The following is an 18,957-nucleotide window of genomic DNA, read 5'->3' as shown; positions in this document are numbered from 1 at the left end:
GTTGCGAACATGTGACGGTGGCGCGTGCAGGTCTGTTTACTTCCGCGATGTTTATTACAAAGAAGAAGTTGTGGTTAAAGCCTTGTTTACTAGACAGGTTTACTCACGATATCATTTGCAAGGTAAGAACTGCATGCACACACACCAAAGAAGCCCACAGAGGTCATGCATTATTATTTCTTTTTCCGTCTAAAGTTCGTTTTCCAATCAATGTAAATTTTCTGTTGATCTATAACATATTGTTATTGTTAACAATATGTTGACATATTGTCTTTATATTGTTATATTTTATTTGTGCTAGTAAATTAACAGCCCTCTCAGTTATGGTTTTTACACTCCAGACAGAATAACATACTCAGAAAGCCCAGGCATGTGTGCAGAGCTTGATCCTGGTTAATTAATGGTCATTATTTGGTAAAGCTAATGCTAAGTCTTAGTGCTGGCTTTGGCATCTGCTGCTTTTAGTAGTAGTTACAGTAAGTGTATGTATGGGTATCACACACACAGCAGGCAAACGCTAACACCCACCATCAGTCCACCAGTCTCATAATACAGGCCTACAATGGATAATGGTTTCAAAGGTGGGGTAGCAAGCTATTTCATGCATTCTGACTTCTTTACATTGTTAAACATGCTGGCTTCTCATGCTTATGGTCAACTTGTCAAAAACCGAGTTGGACATATGACATAGTATTTCTGTGCTTGATACGGCGGAGTGCCAGGGTTCGTACAGACTTCAGAACGTTTTTTCGTGCCAGCTTCCCCCAACACGGCCACTATGACCGGCGACTACAAGCGGCCTCGGTACGCCGCGGTCGTGTTAACACTCACCGGCCTCCTCGCCACGACTGCAGCAGCCGTCACCTCCAGCAGCTCCGCGCCCCAGCATCACGGCCACGACGACCGTCTGGCTCCCGGTGCGGGCAGCACCTCCATGGCCACCCAAACTGCCTACATATTATATTTTAGGGTTTTTATATTATATGGTTAATTGAATTTTTTTGAAGCAACAAGAAGAAACAAAGCCGGGGTTGTTATTCAGAACGCCGGCGTCTGCCCCCACCGAATGTGCATGCGTCAAAGTGCTCTCATGAATAAGCACCATAGACTGACAAGACAGAGGAGAATATGTCGATTAAAGTCGTTATTTTGGTTTGTTTTTCGCACATGAAGTATTCTCGTCGCTTTAGAAAATTTCAATTGAGCCACTATGAGCGGATGGACCAATTTAACGATGTCTTTAGTACTTTTCTGGACCTTGAAAACAACTATAACCATGATGTCTAGGAGGCCTGGAAATCTCTCGGATGTCACCTAAAATATCTTTATTTACATTTACATTTATTTACTTGGCAGACGCTTTTATCCAAAGTGACTTACAAGGAGGAAAGCATATAAACATTTTGTCAGCACGCTAAACAGTACCGTTAGTTTACAAGAACATGCTATTTGTGTTCCGAAGACGCCAGGAGGTCTTAAAACGTGTTGAACGTCATGTGGGTGAGTAAAAAACAACACAATTTTGATTTTGAGGTGAACTTTTCCTTTACATTTTTATGCATTTAAAAATACTCCCTGTTATTTACACACAGATCACCAACATTCTAATATTTGTACGTAACTTCCTGTACTATATTTTAAAGGGATAGAGTATGTATTTTTGCATGTGTCCAAAGCGCAAGAAGCTCTGATTGAGGTACAGAAAAAGCGGACAGGCAGGGGGCCAGTTATAGCTCACCCACGTCAGCTGTGGCCTTTATTCGTTCTAGTCTTATTAAAGCATTTAAGTGTAGCGTCAGAGTGTTAGCTGAGAGTCACACACACCCAAACACACATAGAAATACGCAGACTGCTCTCTGTGCTGTCAACCCCCCCCCCATGAGCTGTTTCAGACAAAAGCTCCTGAGCGTTTTCTGAATTTAAATGTGAGGTAAATTGAGAGCTCTCAACAAAAGAAGGTAAAAGAGAATGTGAGAGCACATCAAAAGAGAAGGTAACCACAATGGGCACAGACTGCTTGTATTCTGTGCTGCATTTAAGTGGTTACACAGGCATATTAAATAAATGTATTGCTGCCTTTTGCATCAGAAATATGATTAACTAGGAATACAATTAGACTAACGCACATATACTGTACACTAAGACTCAATTGCATTATATACATACCGCCCCAACACATTATAAACATTTTTCCAAGGGCACCAAATGTGTTTACTCTAAAAGCTCTGCACTCTTTCTTGGGTTCTTATGAAAGGCTTTTCCTTGCTCTCGTCTCGTTCCATATACAGGCAGGGCTGCATTAGTTGTCCTCTGGGTGAACAAATATTGCTCTTTAGTTAATTAGATCAGACTGCAGCGTGTTTTTGTTCCATGCTCGGTGATGACCACTGTGTGTGGGAGAGGACGTGTCAGAGTGCGCGCTTGTTTTTCTTTTGCTTCAAAGATCTCTGTCTTTTTTCACAGTCTCGTGTTTTTCTGCAACTCTTTTTGTGTCTGATAAAAGATAAGGAGCACTGTCTGACCAACTGAAATGTCGAACTGAATAGATGTTGTTTTCATTGATGGCTTGGGTGTGACCTGTCACCTGACTGTGCTTTGAAGAGGGTTTGATGGAAAATATCCAAAGAATAAATGCCTACTTAAGAATATCTTCAAAAGATTCTTAAAGAAACAAAAATGTATTCAGTAATTTCTAAATATGCTTTCAAATTAGTCATATTATATAAGTGTTTGAGTTACTGTAATTACTGTGCTGTATTTATTCTTTATTTATCATTTTATTCACTCTTTGAAAAGTCCATTTTATTGTTTTGCCCAGTTTTATATACTTAGGTTTAAGCTTTAGTAATTCTAGTAAAGGAGTTTGCTGAGGAATCAACAGAACATTTCCAGAATTATTTACATCTAAAATCTAAATAGTCATTTAGATTTAGGATTGGGAAAACCTGTAAGAGAACTTTTTAACCTCTTCAGTTCTGTATTCAGTTTACCTGAATTTAAAGGTGTGTAAATTTTTACAATTTGACAAATACTCTGTTATGTTACTCTAAAGTATTAGATCGATGAAATGTACAGTGATATTCTTGAGAATGAGAGCTTTTTTAATGGATTTTAACAGTGGTTAGGGGGTGGGTTCATACGAAATTCATACCTTATGTTTTTTTATGTAATATAGTCCCATCAAAATTGACGGGACTATTAAGGTTAACGTTTCAAAAGAAAGTCTGTGCCAGTCTGCAGATTTGATCAGTTAGTGTGTTTCTATCTGAAACTTTCAAAAAGTCTGCAAATGTATGATGTCTAGTTTTTAAAAAATCTGTTCAGATTTTAAAAGTCTTGTAGTGTATTCTAGCCATTAGGGGTTTGGGTTTTAAATAAATAGTTTTATCTTATTTTAAGTACATGAGCAATTCCAGTGTTATGGATGTGACACTTTGCGTTATGGATGTGACATAAACGATCAGAGAATGTATTTTACCAATATACTGAACCATCTGTTTATATTTTACTAAACCCATGCTGACAGAGTATACAGTCGTGGCCAAAAGTATTGGCAGTGACATAAATGCTGTGTTTTGCAAAGTTTCTGCAAAAGATGTCGTGGTGTTCATTCACATTGTTTAAAGATTATTATGCAGAGTGATCCGATGCATTTTAAATAATTGCAACAAAAAAAGCAACTCTCCAGATGTCAATTCCATAGAGAACCTGTGGTCAATCCTCAAAAATTGAGCTGACAAGCAGAAGCCCCAAAATTGTGATAATCTCAGAGCACTAATAAGGCAAATGTGACACTAATGTGACAAAAAAAGAACAGAATAAAATACAACTTAATTTTAATTTTCATGTTTCTTTTCATGAGGAATATGTACCGTTACGAATGTGACAATCCTGAAAATGGCACTTACCTGACTATGGAAAATCATGCTTTAAAAATTAAAAACATGCTTTGAAAACATTGAGACCTCAAAGTATGGGTACTTGAACCACCCAATGTGGACATCTGTGCTATCAGTATAGTAAAACCCTTTGGTAAAAACTACAAAAAGCATGTCAATATATTGCAAACACAAATGTGTTTGTACATATTTATTCCCTTCAGAGTTTCATCATAATTGTTTGTGGCATTAACAGATGAATGCAGCCATTTTAGGTTGCAGGTAGCTGGGGAGGCCAACGCTGTAGGTGTATTGTGGAAACAAGGGAAGATCTCTGTAATCACTTGGGTCGCAGCTCATCAGGGGCCACACACCTCACAGACTCCCCCGCAACATTTCGCGATCACGCTAACATACTTGCATCAGCATACCTTTTCTACACGCACATTACCTTTCCTTTTCTCAGTGTTTGACGTTTACACTTCACTAAGACCCGTCCAGTCTTTCTCTGTGAGAATTTGTCACCGCAGTCCACCTCCACTCGATCGGCCACCTAGAAGCCCAAAGGCATAAGAGCTGTTGACTGCAGGTCAAAACCCAATTAGCGTTTCAATCTGGCTGTGTTCTGGGACCATGTTTTTGCTTCTTCTGATGATTTAGGTGCTGTGGCTTTATTAAGTTACTTAACAGGTCACCCCATAACACATTACAAAGGCAAGCTCAAATGTTTTTATATACCTATGTTAATTTATCCGCTAACACGAGCTGCTGCATGAAGTGAAATGCAACATGAAGTTCGCCAAAAGAAAGCCAGCGCCGTCTGCTGATTATAGAAGTGATGAAGTGAGTCAAACTGTACATTTGAACCAAATATGTAACATGTTTGCATGACTAAAGAAATGTAAAACAATTTACATATGTCTTTTTGAAAGCTATTTCTCATTCATTGTCTCAAGCAAAGACAGTGCAGCTCTTTCTTCAAAGAGGCATGCCATGAGCCAATAGTATTTGAGTGTGAGCCCTGTCAGAACGTTTCTGTCACGGTTTGGCATGGAAGAACCCAAGCGCAGGCAGCAGTGGTGGTTAACACAAGAGAATTTAATAATTGACAAAAACACAAAACAAAGACCCACGATGGGGCATAAAAATAACAGGATAATATAACTTAAACACGACAGAACAGGGACTAAACTAGAACATACTAGACATAAACTACAACTGCATTAAACACTTACAAAGACTGACTAGACTGGAAAAATCCACAAGCGTGAGATGACACAACGTCATAAACAGGGAACAGGCAAACAAGCACCTAAACAGGTACAGGGTACACGTACATATAACGCAAGAGCACAGGACAATGAAACATGAGGGCATTATATGGGGCTAGACAAACGAGGGATAATGACACAGGGCAGGTGAGGAACATGAGACACGGCAGGGAAGCAATACAGGAAACGAGAGGGGCGGGGCCAATGACAAGACACGAGAAAACACATGGAGTGTCAAAAGATAAACACCCCATGGTTTTCTCACGCAAAACCAAAGGCTTTGTCATGGCTCTGCCACAGGACCAAGAAAAACATGACTAATAGAGGCAGAGCCATGACAGTTTCATTGGTTGAATGAACTGAATGAATGAATACGCCCTACTTAACGAGTCATTTGAGTCAAATGGGATTGAATGAACTGGAACATGTCGTTCATGGTCTAATATTCTGTGTTCTAACAATGCATATCTAGTTACTGAACTTTTCTGAAAAATAAAGGTAATGACCTGATTTAATTTCATTCTAAGTTTAAGTAAATTATGTCAAAACAGTTGAATCTTTGTATGGAACATTTAATTACACCAAGTAAATGATTTAAACCATTTAGATTTTAGTAGACTAAATTTAATGTATATTTATTCGACTAAAATGTTTTTCATATTTGGTCGACTAAAACTAGACTAAAACTAAAATGATGGGGTTTACTAAAATGTGACTAAAACTAAATTGCATTTTCGACAAAAGACTATGACTAAAACCAAATCAAAATTTGCTGTCAAAATTAACACTGGTGAAAAGTGCTTTTTGTATTATTTTCTTCATAAATGTGAGCGTAAGTGTTTACTAATTGTGATGGCAAGTAAGGAAATCTCTTGATATACATGTAGGAGTAAAATAACCAGGCAATTTTCAACATCTGTGTTTTCTGTGTGAGAAAGTTAGGAGATTAAAGGGGTCATATGCCGCGAATACGTGTTTTTCTATGAGGCGCCGTATAGGGTTTAAATCAAACTGTGCTTATGAATACATATATAAAAGCGTGCATACACATATATACATTGCTCACATATACATGTATACTATTGGATGTTCAAGCAAACACATATGAAAAACATGTGCGCACTAATGTGAAATCCATACCAATACATCTTATGTTAGTTAAGCTTGCATGTACACTTTTTCGCGCATACATATAAACTCAATGCGTGCAAACACACCTATACAATACTCGCACATACATATAAACTCTGCGTACATACACATCTATAAAACATTCGCACATACATACAAACTCTGTGTACACACACATATATAAAACACTGGCACAAACATACAAACTCTGCGTACACACACATCTATAAAACACTCGCACAAACATACAAACTCTGCGCACATAGACATCTATAAAACACTCGCACATACATACAAACTCTGTGTACATACACATCTATAAAACACTCGCACATACATACAAACTCTGCGCACATAGACATCTATAAAACACTCGCACATACATACAAAATATGACACGCTTTAGTTTGCATGCATAGTGATTTCATATGTGGATGTGCGTGCTTTTCAGTGTAAACGGAAGGCATTTCAGTGTAAACGGAAGTCGTCTTCATTTAGATCAACATGAATCTAAAAGCGATAATAGCAGTTTATTAGTGCTTTGCTTGCTTGTGCAAGTTGCAACCCAGCTAACAATTTTTGGTTCCCAGAACGTTATTTTCTAAGGTTCATTTTTGGTTCTCCGGGAAAGTTTTCTTTACGTTAATAGAACGTTAGTTTCTGGTTCCCATAACGTTCTGGGAACCAAAAACTAACTTTAGGGGAATATTACTCTAATGTTATAGAAACCATGAAACTAACGTTTTATTTCCGTAAAGATAACCCAAAACAAACCTTAAAAAAACTTTCTGGGAAAGAAACATTCCCAGAACGTTAGCCTAAAATATTTTTCTCGGGTGCGTTTTGCCTCACTACACGTCTGTAATGAATACATCCATGCTGTGTTTTTATCCATCGCTTGTCTAATCTAATTAAAATAAGTAAAATAAATCATCACACACAATATGGAGGATGAAATCATTGCATTAGATTATTCTTTTAGCCTATTAATTCCGTTTTCATTACTGAAGAAGCAGATTTAAACAGCGCAGTATATCATTTCTAATAAAACCACACTGTGTGTAGGCCAACATCAGACATTTTAGATATTGAAATAAAATAACCAATGACGTCTACACAATATTTAAAGCAGATTTTAATTGACAGAAGAATAAACATTTAATTATCTTCTAGGCTAACAATATTCTTGTCTCACCAAAGAAGTATAGCGCGGCTCCGTCTTTAGATATAACAATCAAAAGCCCTGAGTTTCATTACATCACAGTCTGTTGATTTAGATGTCAAATAACTCGAAGATCACGAAAATATAAGTTTACTCTCAAATAGGGAATTAAAAATAAAATAAATAAACCGCTAAACTAATGTGTTAGTGTGTGAGGTAAAACGAAATGACCGTTAATTTTTAAATGACGGGAGTCCACGGCAAAGCGGAAAATGAACCCATTATAATTTCAATTTTTGTCCACGCTGGATCCGGCGAATAGTGCTAAGCGACAAACCCATTAAGCACATGCTGGTTGCACTGCAAAAAATGACTTTCTTACGAAGTATTTTTTTTCTTATTTTCCGGTAAAAATGTCTAAACATTCTTGAATCAAGAAGCATTTTCTTGATGAGCAAACTGACCTAAGAAAATAAGTCATGTTTTTAGTAAAAAAAATATGAATTTTCAGTGAATTTGTGCTTAAAACAAGCAAAAAAATCTGCCAATGGGGTAAGAAAAATAAACTTGAATTGAGTGACTAAGAAAAAGTCAACCTTAATTCAAGATTATTTTTCTTACCCCACTGGCAGATTTTTTTGCTTGTTTTTGCTTGTCGCGTCCGGTGTGGACACGGTGTTAGGCACTTTAAAACGCTATTAAAGAAATCGGCTACATCATCTGCATTGCAACTTGCACAAGCAAGCAAAGCACTAATAAACGTTAAGGCTATTATCGCTTTTAGATTCATGTTGATCTAAATGAAGACGACTTCCGTTTACACTGAAATGCCTTCCGTTTACACTGAAAAGCACGCACATCCACATATGAAATCACTATGCATGCAAACTAAAGCATGTCATATTTTGTATGTATATGCGAGTATTTTATAGATGCCTATGTGCGCAGAGTTTGTATGTATGTGCGAGTGTTTTATAGATGTGTATGTACGCAGAGTTTGTATGTTTGTGCGAGTGTTTTATAGATGTGTGTGTACGCAGAGTTTGTATGTATGTGCGAGTGTTTTATAGATGTCTATGTGCGCAGAGTTTGTATGTTTGTGTGAGTGTTTTATAGATGTGTATGTACGCAGAGTTTGTACGTTTGTGCGAGTGTTTTATAGATGTGTATGTACGCAGAGTTTGTATGTATGTGCGAGTGTTTTATAGATGTCTATGTGCGCAGAGTTTGTATGTTTGTGCGAGTGTTTTATAGATGTGTATGTACGCAGAGTTTATATGTATATGCGAGTATTGTATAGGTGTGTTTGCACGCATCGAGTTTATATGTATGCGCGAAAAAGTGTACATGCAAGCTTAACTAACATAAGATGTATTAGTATGCATTTCACATTAGTGCGCACATGTTTTTCATATGTGTTTGCTTGAACATCCAATAGTATACATGTATATGTGAGCAATGTATATATGTGTATGCACGCTTTTATATATGTATTCATAAGCGCAGTTTGATTTAAACCCTATACGGCGCCTCATGTAAAATTGCAAAAATTAAAGCGTCGGAACAAAAGATGCATTCTATCTAAAAGCAAATGCTCACCCAGACCTGCCTGAAACGCCTCGTGTAACCACACCCCCACAAATCTATGTCAGTTCGTGGTATGATTTGACTAAGACCGCCCAAATGTATTCGCAAGTAAGGTGGGCGTACCTGTCAGTACAATTGCTTTGGAACCTGATGTTCCAAATATGGTAAGAGGCGTTACATTTCCGTCACATGCTTGCAGTATTCGACCAATCACTACGCACTGGTTAACTGGCCAATCATAGCACACCTCGCTTTTCAGAGCGATGAGCTTTGTAAAAAATCTGCGCGTTTCAGAGAGGTGGGACAAAGAGTGAGACAAACATATACGGTATGTGGAAAATACAGTGTTTTTTAACCTTATATCTTGTATACACATTGCATTACATCTAAAACAAGCGATAATATTCGTTTTAGCCGTGTCATATGACCCCTTTAATGGTTTGGCTGGTTAACAGTTTTTCTGTTGATGGCCATAAACACAGCGCTTTCCTGCCTGAATACATTTTTTGCAAATATTTTATTATACTCCAGTGTTAGTAATTTTCTTTTCTAGATGTACTCTCCCATTTGCCGCAGTGATAACCAGAAATTTCTCTTTGTGCCATTTTTATTGGTATTCTCTGTGCGTTGCATGTTTCTGAAGAGGCTTTGTAGTCTGTCCTTTAGTGCTGTATTGATGACGCTCTATAAATAGACATGTTGCTGTGCATGTGGCTGGGAGTGTGGGGACAGTTCACTGACATCCCCCAGATCAATCACATCATGACTGCGGGAGCACATTGATTTATTTCGGAATAATCGGGTGAATTGAGTTGAGCAGAAGCACAGTCTGTCTCTGACCTTTAACCTGGACAGCTTACATCATGAACCTTTTCAGCAGGGACCTGCAGCCTCAACCCTTTCACTGGAAATATTTGACCACCATCAATCTAACAACAAATAGGCTCTAAAACTACATGTGGTTTAGTTGTAGTTTAATCTGGCCAACGTGTTTACTTGCAACTATCTGACTGACAAAAAAAGTCTTAAAAACATATATAAATGAAAAAATGTAAAATCCTGATTTCAAGAAAATAAAAAAAAGTTCATATTAAGCTTCATCACAGTAATGCTTGATCTAATGCCTATTTAGGAGTGATACTTGTCACGCTCGGGCGTGGCTGAAGAACCCAGATGCAGGCAGGCGTGAAGGGGTTAACAAAACAACAAGACTTTAATAATAAAAATACAAAACAAAAACTCACGAGGGGGTGTCAAACCAAGAACGAACTAAAATACAAAACTAGAACAAAAACTTTCCACGAGGGGGCCAAAAACAGCAGAATGAAATAACAAAACAAAACACGACCAAACGTCAAAGTAAAAGGCAGGGAAGTCCAAAACGTTAAATAATAATCCCAAAGACAAGGCAGGAACAAGACGAGAACTCACAGAGTAGCACTTTCCTCAGCATTTAGAGAAAAGCACTTAGTTTCAGTTTAAACCAATCAAAACTGATCCCATCTCATTTTATGTACAAATGGGGGAAAACAGGAAATTATAAATTACAGCAAAGGAAAAGGCAGATTTCCTTGACCGCTATTGTCTTGGACCACATTCACCATTGTGGTTTTCCATGACCAGGATGAATAAGGTTTCCAAGAGAACGGTCCCAGGGAGAGATGGACCACATGACAAATCTTGCTGTTATTATTTACAGAACGAATGATTTTCTCAGAGGAGAATGACTCATGTTTGCTTGAATGCAAAATTAACATTCAGCCTTTTCAGAATGAAAGAGTGGAATAAAAAGAAATGAACCAAAACAACCTCTCGCACTATTTTTACTGGACCAACATGTGAGCCACGTGAAGTTCAATTCAACACTGTCCCTGACCTTAAATGTGTGTGTTCAGAACGCTTTTTCTTTTTTTACACTTGAAAACTGTATTGGGTGTATTATGTATATTTTTACAATATAGTTTGTGTAGTAGTTTAAACCCTGAAACCTTCATCATACTGAAAGTAAAGTAAAGTAAAATGCTGTCTCCATAAAACAGAATTAGAAGCGCATCTCCATTTCTGTGTCAATGATTGCTATCATTGCAAATTATCATGGCGGGTCTGTTAAAAAGGTTTCTCTCTCTCTCTCTCTCTCTCTCTCGCTCTCTCTCTCTCTCTCTCTCTCTCTCTCTCTCTCTCTCTCTCTCGCTCTCGCTCTCGCTCTCGCTTTCTTCTCTTCTCTTCTCTCTTCTCTCATCTGGTCTCATCCCTGTTATCCCCATGATGTTGTGTGGGTGTAGCGGATCATCATTACTAATTGTCATAGAAGCCCCCAGAAGCCTGTTATGAGGAGTGGGATACAGATCAGAGGTCAGATGAGGTCAGCCCACTCATTCGGCCAGAAGCTCCCAGTGCTGTATCCTCCTACGAGTAAGGCATGCTGAATGTTTCTAGTGTGGACATGTTTGCCCCATCTATCCAATGCATAATTTATCCCTCTCATTCCTTTCCTTTCCAAAAGGCTCAAAACAAATTTTTCGATTTTTTTAAATGGGGTGTATAAATGCAGGAAATACTGTATATACATAGGCAATAGCATTAAAGGGATAGTTCACCCAATCATTTACTCGCCCTTAGATTGTTCGAAACCTGTATTATTTTTTTGTTCTGCTGAACACAGAAAAGATGTTTTGAAGAATGTAGTTCCTAGGGCACTATAACATAGTAGGAGGGTAGTATACTATAACATAGTACTATAACATAGTAGTATCACACTGAAGGGTCTTATTTCGTGATAACAGCCGGCTGCCTGTATCCCGCTTATAACTTGCCACATGAAAAACTAGACATGACATGTGAATAGGCAATTTGGTTTAATCATTTGTAAATATATTGTCATTCAAATTTAATTAGTTAAAAAAACCTTAAGGTTACCGTGTGTTATTAGTTTTTAGTGGTTGTTATCTGGGAATAACGAACCTGCAAATGTCGCGACTGGCCAATCAGAATCAAGCATTTCAACTAGCCGTGTAATAAGGAAGTTTATATTGCCCCAGACCTGTTTGGTTACAAAAATTCTTCCCAATATATTTCCTTTTGTTCAGCAGAACAGTGGACTTTATGCAGTTTGGAACAACTTGGGGGAGAGGAAATGACAGAATTTTCATTTCTGGGTGAACTGATCCTTTATGTAATATGATGACATCACACTTTTAAAACTTTTAGTACACAAATATAATATGATAAAGTTTTAAAAAACAATACAATCAATGTGATAATGAATGTAAGTAACAATACAGTGGCCAACCGACGTCTTAGGATATTTTTGAACACCTGTCAAGGAAGGGGTAGGGGGACGCCAGTACACAAGTGCAGGCAGTAGGATGGACACAGGAATGTATTAAACAATAAAACACAAAACAAAACCCACAAAGGGGCAAATGACAAAAACAGGAGAAATGATAACTAAAACTCGATAGAACATAGGCTAACTGAAACTGGACTAAAACTAAAACAACAATTTGACATGAACTAACTCTACACTTAAGGTGACCTACAGGACAAGACAGACTGGGAAAGTGACAAAAACCAACAAAACATTGAATACAAAATTAAGAGCAGACAAGAATACAAAATCATAGGGTTGGGGTGACATAATAAAAATAACAAACAAGGGAGGGGGTTGGGGGAACAACAGAGTCCATGGGGGGAAGTCCAAAAGGGTTGGGACTCGGTGGGGGGGTTAGTCTGGGGGGCGCTCGAGAGCGCGCAGTCCGGGGTGGCTTGACAGGGGCAGGAGTAGGCTTGGCTGCCGGCCGAATCGCCGACATGGACGCCGGCTGCACAGGACAGGGTACCGGATGGAACGCTGGCCGGACAGGACTAGGTACCGGCTGGGGTGCCGACTTGACACGACAGGGTACCGGCTGGAACACCAGCAGAACAGGACAGGGTACCGATTGGACCGTCGGCTGGACAATACTGGGTACTGGCTGGAATGCCAGCTGCATCGCCGGCTGAGACACCGGCTGGGTCGCCGGCTACATCGCCGGCTGGGACGCTGGCTGGGTCGCCGGCTGCATCGCCGGATGGGACGCTTGCTGGATCACTGGATTGCCCCCTCCGTCGCATCTTCCTCCTTAGCCGGGCCACCGGGCTAGTGGCCGACTGTGAAGGAGCGGTAGGGGGGCGGGGGAAGCTCCGCACCGGAGGAGTCCGAAGACGTTCCCCAAGAAGCTCTTCTCCCCCCTTGCCACGGAGGCTGGTAAGAGGAGCTGGACCGGCAGAGCTTGAGGCAGATGGGGCAGCAGAGCTTGCGGATGGAAGAGCTGAGTCCCCCACAGTCATGGTGTCCAGGACGAGGTATTCCGGGACGGTAGCCAGCGGAGAGGATACCCTGGATGGAACAGGGGGGCAAGGGTCTTTCCGGTTGACCACGTACCTGACCATATCACCAAAGTACAGGGGACTCAACATCCTCATCTTGCTGGGCTTGAGGGGCTCGGTGAGACAGCCATTGAAAATTACGGTAAGTTCCTTCTCACCGAACTCCGTCTCTGCCGCCGCGTTCAGGAAGGTACCCCCCCGATCCCCCTGGCGAAGCCCGAACAGTAAGTGAGCCTGGCGGGCTCGCAGGGAACTGTCCATACTGCTGACTGCTGGGTTCTAAGTTGGCTGGTTTGTTATGTCAAGGAAGGGATAGGGGGACGCCAGAACCCAAGTGCAGGCAGTAGGATGGACACAGGAATTTATTAAACAATAAAACACAAAACAAAACCCACGAGGGGCAAACGACGAAAACAGGAGAAATGATAACTAAAACTCAATATAACATAGGCTAACTGAAACTGGACTAAAACTAAAACAACGCTTTGACATGAACTAACTCTACACTTACAAAGACTTGACTTGACCGGGTAATCACAGAGTAAGAGCTGACAAAACGTCATACACAGGATACGAGCAAACAAACCAGCACAAGACAGCAAACACAAGGGCATTAAATAGGAAGACTATCAAAGGATAATTAACAAGGGACAGGTGTCGGGGATGAAACACTGAAGGAAAGCTAAACAAGGAAACGAGAGGGGCGGGGCTGAAGACGAGACCGGAGAGAGCGCATTCTATGTCACAACCAACAATAACATGCCTCTCTCCACACAAAACATGAGGCTCTGCCATGATCCTGCCACAAGACCAAGAAAGACATGACAAGATGAGGCAGAATCATGACAACACCCTTCAAAATGTCAATATTTCATTGGAAACATGTATACACAGATGTATACACAATACATCTTTGATTCCTTCATTTGACATTTAGCAAGTGCCTGAAATGTTTTGCGCAAAACAAATGTTAATGTATATGTGCATATTTACACATTTTTACTATGTCAAAATACTTTTCTAACCACTGTATATTTTATGTTTCTGTAAAAACCCCTGTAAAAAAAAGGTAATTCTGGAATATTGCTTATTTTACCCAACATCGAAAGTCACCATTTTTAGTGGGAAGTAAATGTTTATGTATAGACACACATTCACACACACATACAGTATACCTCATGCTGTGTTAAGGAGTGGTTTCAGAGAGTCTAACCGCTCCTTTCATCTCAGATCTAGTTCCGCCCTGGCCTTTCCAACATCATCACTGCAATGTCAGCCCAGCTGACAGGCTGTAAACCTCCCTATCTTTGTTCTCTCTCTTTTAGACAGCAGTGGTAAGAATTACAACAATCTCTTTGGAGGAAAAATTCAACTCTACAATTTGTTAACGTTCCACTACAAACAGAATTAAACAGAATCCAATTGCACAAGCAAACAGGACATCAGCCACTAACTACACCCCCGGCCTGGGCAGCAAGACTGGCAGCACTAAGCACTAAATAGCATTCAGTGATCTTCACCACCTTTATCAGCATTATAATCAAGCTACAGATGTTACAAGAAGAGAGCGAGAGAAAAAATAAAAGAGAGAAATAGAGAAATGGAAATAGTATACTGAACCTAATGCAAGGATTAATTGAAGAAAACATTCACACCATCAGCTTCTTTTATAGAGAAGAACAACATACCGTAATATAAATTGAAATTGTTCATTTGAGATCTTTTGAGAAACTTTTTGTTGTTGTACTTTTACATTTTCCCTGTGTGTATCTGTTTTTATATATAATGTTTCTATGGTAGTGTGAAGCCTCATTTTAACAGTGAATATATTTAAAGTCTATAAAGAGGATACGCGGAAGCCTCCTGTCAGTCACACATGCACATCTGGGGTGTATAGCCGTCCTGCTTCAGACCCCAAACAGGGGCACCACTTAGTGTGACTGAAGCCTGCGGAAACTTAAAGCAACTTCACATTTCTCATTTCACGCCTTTTCGTCCCGCACTATCCCATAACTCACCGGGACAGCTCAATGGAGAGGCAGAGCAGGTGCACCGCACATGAAAGGCCAGAACAAAGGGCCGTCCAATCACAGACCATGGTGACCTGGGGACCCGAGGATGATGGGACCTGGTTAATGTCACCCGTCTGTTACTGCCATCACGGTCAAGACAGGTATGTGTGGTAATGAAAATCACAGATAACACGCTGAGAATGAAGGCTTTGGTTGCTCACACCTGTCGTATACGCAACCGGAAACATTCCAGTGATTTCCAGAAAATAACGTTATTAAATACTAAGGGTTCACTTGTCACATTTTTTTTTGGATAAAGAAGTTTCGAGCAGAAATGCACAAGTTGGTTTTAGGGAGTGGTTCAGAACATTAGCAGAAGATGAAAGAAGGCAAAGAAAATTAGGCCTGTCCTAAAATAACTCAACCTTCAATGTAAAAGAGGCAGTTTATGACCCCCCAGAGACTGGAAGAATTTGTTCTCTTTCCTTTAGACTGTTCTCGCCCTTACTTTAACAGACAATCCTGTAATAATTAATTACACTCATTATTACTTAATCTGTCAGACTGCACTGTAAGCAGACATGTTCTCCCAAAGTCAAGGTTTTTAACATCCTATAAACAGTCGTGCATCCATTTTTCTCTGAAGGTCATTGGCCTGTTCTTCCTCAGAGTATCTAACAGCTTTAGTTTTGTATTTGTCAATACTGTTAATGAAGTTCTTTAATTGTTTATTGAAGTTCACTTAATTTTATTTGCTGAAAAAGAAACTAGAACAAATCAGGTACAAAACTTATTTTTGTACACCGATTTTAATATGCTCTCAATCATTTTATGTCACTTTTGTTTCTGGTCATAACATTTCTGATCATGTAAAACTGGCTAAGAAACGAGAACAGGCTGCAACAGCAGGCCGCAGACTATAAACATTTAAATAAGCGGAGGAATAACTGTGTAACTGTCTGTGCCGCCTTGGCTTCATTCACAGCAATAGTGTGTTGAGTTTAAAATGTGTGAAGGGCCACTGCTGTTAGGAGACTACACACATTTGCACTGAATTATCACACATTTTTCTTTTCTCAAACACATGCAGACACAAAATCTGTCCAATTTTAATGCATTCAAACCGACAACTTTTATAAAAAGCAGCAGAATGTAAAGCAACGAAAGATGCTGCACAGTGCACACTGTACTTGTCTTGTTTTTGTTCCACCAGCAGGGCTGCGTTCAGCCCGACAAAATGTTGCAAAACGTTTTTTAAACTGAAACGGTGATGCGTTGAACACCCTGTTCTGATGACGCAAGAGTTGCAACTATGGCAGCTGAGAAGGCTATTTGGTCACTTCAGTATAGGGGGCAATTCTCAACAATTCTCAACATTAACAAACCATTGGTCATGCATGGTCATGCAGAACGTTGCGCACCGGTTTGACCTTGAACATGCCCCAGGTGGCAAATTCAGTGGCACATTAACCAATCAAATCAGTTTACCTGCAATTCTGTAGGAATTTGATTGGACAGACCAACAAGTTTACTCAGAGCCATTGAGAGAGAAAGTCGCATCAACTCCGTTGACTCCAATGGAACAGGTTTTTCACAGCAATGGCGGTTCATGGAGGCTCTCAATAGTTCCCTGAAGTTACTATTTACACATGGAGCTGCGACTAAACAGACCAACTGAGGTAAACTTTTAACCATTTAAAGACTAAAGCCATTTAATGAATAAAAAAATCAAAGAAATAAAGCATTTAAAGAGAAAACATAACTTCCTAGAACTATCTTAAGGCTCCATCACGTGACGCTCCAGCGTTTTGGACTTCCGTTGGCAGAACTCTCTCTCTCTCAATGGCTCTGAGTTTACTGAGGCCAAGTGGATTCTTTTAACCAATATAGACTAGGGTTGCACGGTGTGCCGGTGCTACGATAGCATCGCGATGCTAAAGCTTCAAAATACCCGCGATGCCTCTCTATTTTTGAAACGGTAGTATCGTAGTACCGTAGTTAATGTTGCATCTGCGCATTGATATTTATTTGAACACTTACATCTGGCTTTTTGCGGTGTTTATCTCCGAAATTAATTTGTGTTTTGAATGACTCGGACGAGTTAATGATTCAAATTGGCGATTTGAACGAGTTGGTTAAATGATTCACTAACTCAGTGGAAAATTGACGCCACCTACTGGCCGTTTTAGTTCTGCATTTAAAGTAAGCCTAATATTTCCCTTTATAAAGACTGCTGTATCAATTCAATTTGTCCAACATTTGAATTAGTTCCTACGTGAAAAATGATCTAGTGTACTTTAGTATTTACTACAATAAACTAACTCATAGATACTAGTGTTTTTGAGTCTTATCATAGTAAATATTAAAGTATACTACAGTATTTATAGTATTTGCAAATGACTAAATGTAAATGTATTTGCTACAATTTATCCAATTACTACAGTTAATACAACAACATATTCTAGTGCAAAGTATAATACAGTTTACTATAGTAAATACAAAATGTTTAATCCAAATCTGTTTTTTGTATAGATTTGAATTATATGGCACAGCATCGTGATACTACTTGGTATCGAGATACTTCAGCTGGTATAGTATCGTAAGACATGTTTATGGTACCGTGACAACCCTAATATAGACACTTTGCAAGATGTAAACACTGGTGGACCAGCGTTGTTTACGTCCTCTTAAGTGGTCTAAAAGTGTATATTTGTTCATATTAATATTTATTAATTTAAAACATTTATCTTCATGTTTTTTTTACACAGATTTGTTAATCTTGAATACATTTACAAAAAAACATCTAATTCGCATGATTTTTCTTTTAGTTAATATTGAAAGCTGGTCCCTAACACCGCACAAGGGTTACAATCTCTCTAAAAATATACAGTATGTTCTATGTATAGTCGTTTCCGAGATGCTGTGCCAGTGAATGCAGGTGAGTTATTTACCCATTGACAGCTCTGTTTCTTTCAAATCTGATGCTGTTGCTTAGAGACCATGTTCTGCGTCAAGCCTGAAATGACTCCTAATATAGAGCACAATACAATAGCTGTGATTCTGTGCAGCTCCACCCCTGTCTCCACTCTTATTGATTGATCTCCAAATGGATTAGATCTAAGATTAGATCGCTGGTAGTATGTAAGTCCATCATTACGGCGCTCTATGATTCAGGACATACTGAGATCCATACTGGACCAGAAGTGTGAAATCAACCCACTTCCATTCATTGTCAGAGTTCATAATCCACCCAAACACTATGTTTGACAAGGAAATATTTACCTTGGAAGATTTCAAAAGGACTGATGAGATAAACTTGTCTTTTTTGTTTGATTTAAAAAAGGCTTATTCACAATTCAGAGGACAGCTCATATTAAGTTTCTCTTCAATTTCTCAGAAACCAACAAATTACAAAAGAGGCTTTTCAGTTTTGGAATCACACAGGAAGCTTGTGAAAGGGCATCTCATGAATGTACCATCTTATTTGTCCACGGATGTGGATGAAGCTTTCAATGTTTCCTCTTTCAAATACACTGCACTTCCCTGTC

The sequence above is a fragment of the Triplophysa rosa genome, linkage group LG8 (genome assembly GCF_024868665.1).
Source record: "Triplophysa rosa linkage group LG8, Trosa_1v2, whole genome shotgun sequence".
NCBI classification, from domain to species: Eukaryota; Metazoa; Chordata; class Actinopteri; order Cypriniformes; family Nemacheilidae; genus Triplophysa; species Triplophysa rosa.
The sequence above is the reverse complement of the archived record's forward strand: the minus strand, read 5'-3'. Positions refer to the sequence as shown.